The sequence below is a fragment of the Hyperoodon ampullatus genome (assembly GCF_949752795.1).
Source record: "Hyperoodon ampullatus genome assembly, chromosome: 16".
Lineage (NCBI taxonomy): Eukaryota > Metazoa > Chordata > Mammalia > Artiodactyla > Ziphiidae > Hyperoodon > Hyperoodon ampullatus.
Window position 1 is genome coordinate 61,602,209 of NC_136929.1, and position 11,430 is coordinate 61,613,638.

Below are 11,430 nucleotides of genomic sequence, written 5' to 3' on the forward strand. Positions count from 1 at the left end.
TTGGTTGCCTGAGAGTTATGCCCACTCTCCAGTGTCTTTGTGTACTGTGTTATCCTCACCTGGGCTATGGCCATACACTCCCAACTGGTCTCCATGGCCCCAACACCTGTCCACTCCTGTCCGTCTACACACGATTGCCAATTTTTAACGTGCTTTGCGCATCCTCCTGCCCAAAACCCTCCCATGGTTCCCTCTTGCCAACCAAGCAAAAGTGTCCTCTCCCCGGACACACTCTCAGGCCTTCGCCATGGTCCCCATCACCTCTTCCATCTTAGCACTTAACTACTCTGTGCTTCACTAACCACACCTGGTGCTTTCCCGCCCACGTGCCAAAGCTCAGGTTATTCCTCTCCAACTCTCTACCCATCAGAATCCCACCGTCCACCAAAGGCTGGTGCAAACACCTCCTCCGGGAAGTCAGAGCACCCTTCCCACTGCTGTAATGTGCTGGTACTAGGTTGTCCCTGACTCGGGACGGATCACGTGATACTCAGCCCTGTAGTTGTTCAGATACGAGATTTATCCACCCAGGCAAATTATAAAGTAGTCTTTAGTCTAAGCAGTACCTCGATAAATAAGATTGGAAGGGGTGAGTGCGTGAGAGATGTATTTGTTTGTGGCTGGCCTGGCTGGTGCTCCTTTCATGATAAATCCCCATCTTCACATTCCCAAGTCAAGGCCCCTGACCCTGATCAGGCCGCTCACTTCATAATTAATCAATCCACAGTCCTGGAGGGTTGAGGGGGAAAATTGTGCGCAGGGAGGAAAACTCATGAGGCCGTGACCGAGCAAGGCTGCAATTACCCTAACCTCAGCCACTTACTGTATTTTTTGGCTTTGATTCCATCTGCCTCCATGCTTCCAGTCTGAAAACGCCTGACTTTACTGCCTATTTATATGGAACTTTTTCTCCCTGTTTCCTCCCTCACCTCTTTTTAAACTTTAATTCTTTTTTCTGGGTCTTTAATTCCCCCATTACATATTTCTGAGTCACCTATCCACTCCCACATTTGGATGCAGATGCACCCTGGTTTGGACCAAGGACTGAAACAGGACTGTTACTCTGATCTCCAAAATGTTTCTCTTTGCAAACATTTGGAACTAAACATTGAGGGCACTTGCTCACAGAACCTTTTTCCAACCTAGAATTTACCCACTTTTCCCCACAGACATCCTATGTGTACGTAGCTATTTTTAAACTTTACACCCACAAAACTCTTGGCAAAATCACAAACTAAATGGATTCCAAACCCAACTGGCTTAAATCCACATGTTTGAAGAAGAACATTGAAATGGCATGAACGTACTTATTTGCTCTCTTTACTGTTTGTCAGGATAGAATTAGAGCCTTTTAAGGTACGGCAGGGAGGTTAGGTGCCTGACCTGCTTCTTTGCCTTGGACTGAAAATCATTTCCATTACCACTTTCCAAAATGTCCCTTGGGGCTGGCCTCCTGGACCTCCAAAGCCACACATACAACATAAAACAGCAGTGGGTCCCTTCAGAATCGTCTAGGCTCCAAGAATCTCTCAGAGCTGCACGTGCTCCCTGGAGCTGCGGTGCCCAAATTCTGTCGCTTGCTTTGCATTTTCACCATATCCATGTATTGACTGCGATTATTTACTTATTTTTAAAATCAAATGGAAAACCAGCAGACTCTCCAACGTCAGGTTGCAGAAAAATGCAGTGCAATAACCCACAGCATGAGGCCAGAGGATAATGGGGGTAGGGGTAGGGCAGCTGGCCTGTTGCAAGGATGCTGCTACCTCTCTGTGCTCAAAGCTCCGGTCTTTCCTCTCAGCACATCTACGGCTTTGAGGCTGTTCAAAAGCATACAGTGAAAATGCTCCTTGCAACAAGACAGACACTGCAGGAGCTGGCAGTGTGTCCATAACCCAGGAGGGGGGAGAAAAAGAGGAGCAGGTGATGGAATCTCTGCATTGGATCGTGTCACCATCCCCTCTTAAAGCTCATGGCAGCTTCCCATTGTCTTTGGAACAAAAAGTCCAATTGCCTGTCCCCAGGCCAAAAACCCTTGCATGGTCCAGCCCCTCCATCTCTATCCAACCTCATCTCCCATCCCCTCTCTGCCTCACTCACTATGCTTTGATCCCAACAGACTTCTTGGGGCTGGTCCATGGTGGTGGCCATCATGGCCAGTGGAGCCGAATGGACCTGAGTGTGACAAGCACTGTGCCCCAGGCAGGGTCACAGAAGGCCTCATAGCTGCCCATTCCTCTGTCCCCAAACCTTCCTGTTACAATATCAAGACATAAAAATGACCAGAAATAGATCCAAACCTTGAGTGGCTCATAGTCAACCAATAGAAACAAGCCTTTAAACATACATTTGCCCTACAATACGGTCATGGCAACGATACAAATAAGAACCATCCTGTGTTGTCCAGAGGCGGGGGCGGGGTGGAGAGAGATAGTGAACTATTTCTGGGGAACCAGGAAAAACCTTCTGGAGGAGGTGAATGCTTCTGCAGGTCTGGGAAGATGAGTGATGCCAGAGAAAAGCGATACAGAATAGCTTTGGTGAAACTGGAGAAGTTGGAGAACATGAAGGGAAGAAATGCTGAAATGAGCTCTCATTTTGAAAAAACAATCTCTAGTAAAAGAAATCGCCTCAACATCATTTTCAATAGATATTGGCCAAAACTACCTCAGCTGTTGACCTTAGGGTAGAATGATGGTGGAGGTCTCTGTAGCTCTAGGAAACTGAATGCAAAGAGAAATAAGGCATGAATTTAACCTTTCATGGAGAGTCCTTTTAAAAGAGCAGGCTACCCAAAGTAGCACCTGCATCGGAGGGAGACCAGCACAATATGCATTCACTTGATAATGGACATAATTTCTTGGCTGTAGATCAAATTTATGATGAGGTTGAGTTGTATTTTTATGTGCTGAATGCATGCTTGAGAGTACATCAGGTCCTTCTGGAAACCTGCCCATTATTGCATATGGAACTGAGCATCATTTTACCAGTTGAAACCACTCTAGCTTTATTGCTGTTACTTTGCTTTTATGAAATACTGTTGCTCCTACCTACCCTTCATTTACCACTATGCCCTTAGTCAGCAAAGAAACCACCCTGCTTCAAGGTACCTACTGAAAACTACATTCCATGTTAATAATGATAAAATAAAGAGCTGACATTTATGAGAATTCAGTGTGCCAGGCCTTGTGCTAAGTATTTTATATACATGATCTCATTTCATCTTAAATGTGTGAGGTTGTAGTTTTCACCATTATACACATGAGGAAACAAAGAGATGATAAGTAATCTGATGTCGAAAACTAACTATGGTTACCAAGGGGGAAGGAAGGCGGGGGATAACTTGGGAGATAAGGACTGACATATACACACTACTATATATAATAGATAATGAGTAAGGACCTACTGTATAGCACAGGGAACTCTACTCAGTACTCTGTAATGACCTATATGGGAAAAGAATCTAAAAGAGAGTGGATAGATGTATATGTATAACTGGTTCACTTTGCTGTACACCTGAAACTAACACAACATTGTAAATCAACTATACTCCAATAAAAATTAATTTAAAAAAAGAAATGATCATGATCACACAACTAGCAGATAGTAGACACTCATCACATATTCGTTCTTTCTTTTAAATACCTATATTGAGTATTGTTGGGTTGTATCAGAACATGTAAGTCGTATATAACAGGAACTCTCCCCTAAGGAGTTTACAACACAGCAGGTAAAGTAAAACCGCACACAAATATCTAGAAGAAAGAGTGTGGTGTGTGACAAGTGTTATGAGCACTGTTTTCTTGTAGAGAAGTGAGGAATCACTCCAGTGAAAGCAAATGACAAATGAGCTGGGTTTTGAAGAGGAGTAGAATTTTAAGAATGAAATGTGAGAACGTCCTTCTAAGCAGAAACATTTCTTAAGAAGAGCTCCCCCAAAACAGGAATAACTAAACCAGCAACATCTAGTATAACATATTTTATTATTATTTTATCATTTATGGTTCTGTTAAGAAAATATTAGGGCTTCCCTGGTGGCGCAGTGGTTGAGAATCTGCCTGCCAATGCAGGGGACACGGGTTTGAGCCCTGTTCTGGGAAGATCCCACATGCAGCGGAGCAACTAAGCCTGTGCGTCACAACTACTAAGCCTGCGCATCTGGAGCCTGTGCTCCGCAACAAGAGAGGCCGCGATAGTGAGAGGCCCGTGGAACGCGATGAAGAGTGGCCCCCACTTGCCGCAACTAGAGAAAGCCCTCGCACAGAAACGAAGACCCAACACAGCCATAAATAAATAAATAAATTTTAAAAAAGAAAATATTAATATATTGTATTTACTTATTTGCATATGTAATTGTAAGCACAATTCACAAGACTGTTCTTCTCAGACCCACACCTTAATAAATCTGATGGTCAAAATCTGGTAAGTGTAGCACATAGCTGTTTGGGACTAAATTCAAGTTTCAGAAGTTATAAGCACATTCTATTAAAATTCTATGCCTATGGCTTAATTATGGTCATTATCAAGACCAACGATAGCAAAAACTGTCTCCTTTTAAATAGGGAAGGTCCTGCTTGGATCCTATGGAAGCAGGAGTTTGCCTGGTTAAGAGTCTGACTGCCTTTGGAAGGTAGTCAGCAGTATCCGTATATAACATATGAAAGATCTGGTTCTATGAAAGTCAAATATGCAAAATGGCAAGTCCAGCCATGATCAGTCAGCACACCTAGGGCCACAGAGACCCACCTGAAGTGTCTTTGTTGCACTTGTAGTTTGACAGGCGACCAGCTTCTTCCCTCTGCAACCAGGGGTACCTGGGCAAAGGGATGAGCCTCTGCCTTCCCTCTACCTCCAATCAAGAGCTGAATTCTTCCCACCACTTTGATGTTTGGAGCAAAAGGAAAGAAGAAAGGAAAATATCTAGAGGGTAAGAAAAGGAGCAAGAGGGGACTTCCCTGGAGGTACAGTGGTTAGACTTCGCCTTCCAATGCAGGGGGTGCGGGTTCGATCCCTGGTCGGGGAACTAAGATCCCACATGCCTCACGGCCAAAAAAAACCAAAACATAAAACAGAAGCAAGAACTTTCCTGGTGGTGCGGTGGTTAAGAATCCACCTGCCAATGCAGGAGACACGGGTTTGACCGCTGGTCCGGGAAGATCCCACATGCCGCGGAGCAACAAAGCCCGCAAGCCTCAACTACTGAGGCTGCGCACCACAACTACTGAAGCCCACGTGCCCTAGAGCCCATGCACCGCAACTACTGAGCCCACGCACTGCAACTACTGAAGCCCGCACACCTAGAGCCCGTGCACCGCAATGAAGAGTAGCCCCCGCACGCCGCAGCAATGAAGACCCAGCACAGCCAAAATAAAAAAAAACAGAAGCAATATTGTAACAAATTCAATAAAGACTTTAAAAAATAACGGTCCACATAAAAAAAAAATCTTTAAAAAGAAAAGGAGCAAGAAAGAAGGAAGAAATCAAAAGCTCCCCAACAGCTCCTGGCTGCTGTGGTCCCAGAGACGGGAGGGAAGCCTTGGTGGGTATCCAGTGCTCCTGGGGCACCCTGACTCAATCCTGTGACTTCAGTACCGTTAAAGCACTTGGCACCTCTTTAAGAGGAAAATTTACATCTCCTCATTTCCCTATGGAGGACACGAAGGACAGAGGTTTTAAAATTCTTATCAAAAATAAGGACAACCAGGTGCAGAAAGGAATAATAAGGTATGAACATCAGACAGTTGACAAAAGTCAGATCTGTGACATTTTCAACGAGGTCGAAGAATGTCATGAAATTTCCAAAACAAAATTAATATTAATTTGCTCTCTTTGTGAAATTATAATGTTACCTCTGGAAGGAGGGAGTGGGGTAGAGGCTGGGAGGATGTAGTGGAGCCCAGGGGTCATCAGAGCAAATGAAGCAACGAGGGTGAGGCGCCTGGAGCATGCAGGCAGATGGGTCCCCTGGCTCCACACGTGGACTTCACCCTTGGATGAGGGCCATTTGCACAGTCTAAGCTTGTCACAGAGGTCCCTCAAGTCATCAGAGTTTGTCCAGCGTTTCCCTAGCTAAGTACAATCAAGTTGGGAATGTGAGTGTTTGATTTTTATATAACAAATATAGGGTCTTCAAAGCAAGCACCCTGCCTGTCTGGATTTTTGTCTGTTTGTTTAATTACACTGTCTGAGATTCCTTCCTGCATCACATCACCTCTAGACAGCATAAAGATGGCACCGTAGTTAAGACCATTCTGCTGAATTGCAAATGTCTTCCACTGCTCTGGGCAGCTCACTCCCCCACCACAGATCTCCAGCAAAGCACCGTAAATCAGCATGTTCTAAACAGCTGAACCAGAAATAACCGAAGAGGATATTTAGACCAAATGGAGTGGGAGGCCAGGATGAAAGATTTAAACATAAGTAAAAATGTATGATGAAAGAACGAAGAGAGATGAATTAAGCAGAGCCCGTTTTTATAGTACATGGAAAAAAGTGATATCTTTGCAAAAAGTCTTGCTAAAATCATGCCTGATACTAATTTTTTTTTAATTCTTCCACCCCTGTCCCATCAAATTAGTGTCTTCAGGGTCACTGTAGCATTAGCCTAATTAGAGCCAGTGACAGAGCCAATGTCCAGTGACAACCTACAGAATTGGAGAAAATATTTGCAAATCATATATCTGATAAGGGCTTAATACCCAAAATATATAAAGAACTCATACAGCTCAATCAAAAAACAAATAATTCAATCAAAAATGGCCAAAGAACCTGACACCTTTTCAAAGAGGATATACAAATGGCCAACAGGTACATGAAAAGGTGCTCAATATCACTAATCATTAGGGAGACACAAATCAAAATAATGAGATATTACAGCACGACTGTTAGAATGGCTATTAGCAAGAAGACAAGAGACGACAAATGCTGGTGAGAGAAGAGGGAACTCTAGTGCACTGCCTGTGGGACTGTAAATTGGTACAGCCACTATGGAAAGCAGCGTGGAGATTCCTTAAAAAATTAGAACTACGATATGATCCAGCAACTCTACCTCCAGGTATATATGCAAAGGAAATGAAATCACTATGTCACAGAAATACCTGCACCCCCATTTTCACGGCAGCATTATTTACAATAGCCAAGACATGGAAATAACCTAAGTGTCCATCGACAGAGGAGTGGATAGAGAAGATGTGGTGTGTATAACAGAATACTATCCAGCATTTGCAACAACAGGAATGGAACTTTAGGGCATTGTGCTACGTGAAATACGTCAGATAGAGAAAGACAAATACTGTGTGATTTCACTCATAAAATCTAAAAAACAAAAAAAATTTTTTAACTCACAAAAATAGAGATCAGATTTGTGGTTACCAGAGTGGGAAGCGAAGGATGGGGGAATTGGATGAAGGTGATCCAAAGGTACAAACTTCCAGTTATAAGATGAATCGGTGCTGGGAATGTAACGTACAACATGATGACTCTAGTGAACTCTGCTATACAGTATATTTGAAAGTTGCCAAGAGCAAATCCTGAAAGTTCTTATCACAAGGGGAAGAAAACTGATTATTTTTTGTACCTGAATGAGAGATGGATGTTAACTAAACCTATCATGGTAATCATTTCACAATATATGTATGTCAAGCCATTATGCTGTACACCTTCAACGTATACAGAGCCATATATCAATTATATCTCAATAAAACTGGGGGGAAAGTACCTCCAAAAAATAAATAAAAAATAAAATAGTCACTCCCTTGCAGCCTGGGGTAGTCATGTGACCCATTTTTGGCCAGTGAGGTATAAGCAGAAGTCTACTTGTGTGGGATTTCTAGGGAAGCTATTATTTTGTTGATGAAAAAGGACAGACTCAACTGGCCCATCACTTTTTTATTTTAACAGATTTTTTTTTTAGAGAGAAATTCTAGGTTCACAGCAAAGTTGAGCAGAAAGCAACAGAGTTCCCATAAGCTCCCCACCCTCACACATGAACACCTTCCCTACTGTTAACACGCCTGCCCTAGAGGGGTACGTTTGTTACAGTTGATGAACATACATTGACACATCGTTCTCACCCAAAGTCTATAGCTTACATTAGAATTCATTCTTAGTGTTGTACATTCTCTGGATTTTGGCACATACGTCATGAGATGTACTCACCACTACAGTATCATACGGGGTAGTTTCACTTCCCTACAAATCCTCTGTGCTCTCCCTATTCATCCCTCCTTCCCCTCTATCCCCTGGCAATCACTGACCTTTTTACTGTCTTCATAGTTTTACCTTTTCCAGAATGTCACAGAGCTGGAATCATACAGTAGGTAGCCTTTTCAGATTGGCTTCTTTCACTTAGTCATATGCATGTAAGGTTCCTCCATGGCTTTTCGTGGCTTGACAGTTCTTTTCTTTTTAGAGCTGAATAATATTCCATTAACGGGATGTCCCATAGTTTATCCATTCACTTACGGAAGGACATCTTGGTTGCTTCCGACTGGCAATTATGAACAAAGCTGCCATAAAACTCTCTGTGCAGGTTTTTGTGTGGACAAACGTTTTCAGGTCTTTTGGGTAAAAAGCAAGGATCGCGAATCCTAGATTGTGGCCCATCACAGCTGCACTTTGCCTAGTGCCCTTCTTCCTGCCTGCAACTCAGGGGCAATGATAGAAGGCAGGGCAGCCATCCTGCCAATCCGAGCAGAGGTGCTCCAGGATAAGGAAGGAGCTGGAAGCTAGGGGGGACCTGGGTGCACAGTAGCTTCGTTAAGTAGCTACACCAGCCCTGGATAATCCACACAACTCTTCTGTTACATGAGGAAAAACTGATCCCATTTTTGTTAAATTACTGTTCAGCCAAACACAGTCCTAACTGGTACAGAAGCCTTCTCCGTGTTCCTGAAATCACTTGGAATGGGAAGCTTATGGACGATAGACTTGGTTCATAAAATACTGTCAGCCTGGAAACAACTGTGCAGCTTCCCTTTTTTTTTTTCTTGATTTAAATTCCATCTAAATCTCGCATCTCTTGCCTTTGTTTCAAATAGGCTTTTCCCCCTCAGAGTGAACCTCAATGAACAGAGAAAGTGCATCGCCAGTGTTGGAGGTGGGGAGAGGAGAGGGGACTGGGACCCTCTTCCTTCTTCATTAAATACCCAGTTGGGAGCTTGCAAACACCATCTGCAATTCAGTACCTGCTGGGCAGAGGACGTGCGTTCTGAGGAGAGAATCCATTTGCTTTTATGCGACAGGGATTTTTTCTTTCCCTGTGAAAGTCCTATTATAAAAACAATTTGTCTCATTAAAGGATTCTGTTCTGCAAAAGAATGAATTCTCTGCACAGCTGCTCTTCCTTAGAAAAGGCCTAAGTACTGGAGGGAGGGTGATCCTGACACTTCCGCAGAATCTGCTTCTGGAGCCAGAAACAGCCCGGCCAAGGCAGAAGTCCACCCCGGGCTGGAGGCAAGACAAGCTCTCCGACCCCATCAGCGCTGCTCTGTCGTCCAGAGGCCACAGTGGCAAAATCCAAGGGAAGGAAAAGGCCTGAGGCCAGCTGGCTCATGTCAGGGAACGATTCTCTAAAACCCCAACCCTTTATCGTGTTCAACAACTCTGAATGAAAATGGGCCCCTTTCAGTATCTTTATTGTGTGGAGGTGGGTAATTTGATCGGGGAAGTCCCTTTATAAAATACAGACGTATCGCTTCTCGGCCTTTTGGCTAAGATCAAGTGTACTATCTGTTCTTATCAGTTTAACATCTGATACGTTCTCTACCCGAGAACAACGTATTAAACGGATTTTTGGAGCAAGGAGTTGGAGTGAGAGCTTGTTCCGTCCACTCCACGCATCGACCTGGTATTGCAGTATTTCCAGGACTGATGCACCCCTCCAGGGGAAATAACTGAAGTTTACAAAGTAACAGAATGGTGATTACTAATCTACACACTTTATCAAGATAGTGACTGCTGTGTTAACCTCTGGAAGAGACCAGAGTGTAGAGCAGGGGTGGCCATACCGCAGCCCTATGGCTATGTGCTGCTATTCAGTCCCGGATGTAGTCCCTGAAGCACGCATGAAGAAAAAGTCATTAGGAATTGTATTAATATAAACCGTGGGCTTCCCTGGTGGCGCAGTGGTTGAGAGCCCGCCTGCCGATGAAGGGGACACGGGTTCGTGCCCCGGTCCGGGAAGATCCCACGTGCCGCGGAGCGGCTGGGCCCGTGAGCCATGGCCACTGAGCCTGCGCGTCTGGAGCCTGTGCTCTGCAACGGGAGAGGCCACAACAGTGCGTACCGCAAAAAAAAAAAAAATATATATATATATATATAGAGAGAGAGAGAGAGAGAGAGACAGAGAGAGAGAGATAAACCGTGCCTTTGGGAAGATCTAGCACAATGATTTAAGCATAGTAGGCATTCCATAAGTGTATGTAAAATGAATGACCTAAAATTACATTAAAGCATATTGGTTATAAAAAATAATAATAAATAAATAAATAAATAAACTATAGACGTGAGACAGATTATTTTTCTAATACACCATCATGCTTTGCCAAACTCTACTCTTCTGCTGGGTAGTAGGCTCCTTTAAAGGACATTTTAATCCCATTTAACACCTTTTCAATCACTGAATTATTAACATAGTCTCATCTTGGTTACCCAATCCTTAGCCTTGTCCATTTGTAAATCTCAGCCTCATATTTGACTCACGTCCTTCCCCAGCACCCCAAGCTCGGCTCCTGGCTCCAGGGACTAGGACTCAGTGGTGTGCTGGGAGAGGTGAGACACCCTAACGCCCTTCTCAACTTGGAAGGGAGGGGAAGCATGGATTTGTAGCGTCTGCTGACTCCTGTGCCGTAAAGAGTCCCACCAGGTGGATTTCAAGCTGCCAAGGTGGTATCAGTGAACGTGGCGCTGTCACACGCTGATAGCACCCGAGCAGCACTGCGTGGAGTGGACCGAGGGATGAGCCTGGCCCACTCTTCCAGCCCCTCTTCCTGCGCCTGCTCTTCTGGTCTTGAGGCAGGAGATAGCTAGGCTCCAGGCTACACAGAGCTGGACTTTGTCCCCTGTGGACAGACACTCCAAAATAGCGGGAGCCAGAGAAGCTGAGCCCTGCCCAGAAAAGAGACAGAGACCACACATTTCTCACTCTCAAGGGGACCTTCCTGACTACACATACGCAGAGAGGCTCCTGGGAGGTCAAAAAAGGAGTGATGCCAACCTACCCATAAGCCTCTTCTCTGAAATCCATCTTGGCTAAGAGATGCACGCACACACATGGGAGGACCCGGAGATAACCAAATACGGACTCAGAGCCAGGCAAAGTAAGATGATTGGCCAAAGGAAACGCAGAAGAAATGCCCCATATAAGTGATTTAAACTACCATGAGGGGGCTTCCCTGGTGGCGCAGTGGTTGAGAGTCCGCTTGCCAATGC